Below are 405 nucleotides of genomic sequence, written 5' to 3'. Positions count from 1 at the left end.
GAGAGAGAGAGAGAGAGAGAGAGAGAGAGAGAGAGAGAGAAAGTTATATCTATGTGTATATACAGGATAGCTTGGATAATTGTACTGCTGATTTCTGCTGGTCTATTGAAAGGAGCAGTTAATCCTTTTTTTTTCCTCCTTTTTAATCTCTTATAACTTTTTTAAAACGGATTTTACGTGCTTGTATCTATCTGGTAATCTAAACAATTAATTTGAAGACAACATTATGCAATGTAACAAACTTTGTTGAATTCCTATTATTTTGTTTAGTTAAATTCTGTATCATTGCTAATGTTTTTTCTTTCTTTTTTATTCTCTTAAAAAAAATAAAAACATAAATAGAGTAACTTTTTTAAAAAGCTAGCAAAGTGTCCTCACAATGATGGAATGAATTACCACTAGCCA

This window comes from Octodon degus, unplaced genomic scaffold, assembly GCF_000260255.1.
Source record: "Octodon degus isolate 3935 unplaced genomic scaffold, OctDeg1.0 scaffold00065, whole genome shotgun sequence".
Taxonomy (NCBI): domain Eukaryota; kingdom Metazoa; phylum Chordata; class Mammalia; order Rodentia; family Octodontidae; genus Octodon; species Octodon degus.
Note: the sequence above shows the minus strand (reverse complement) of the source record.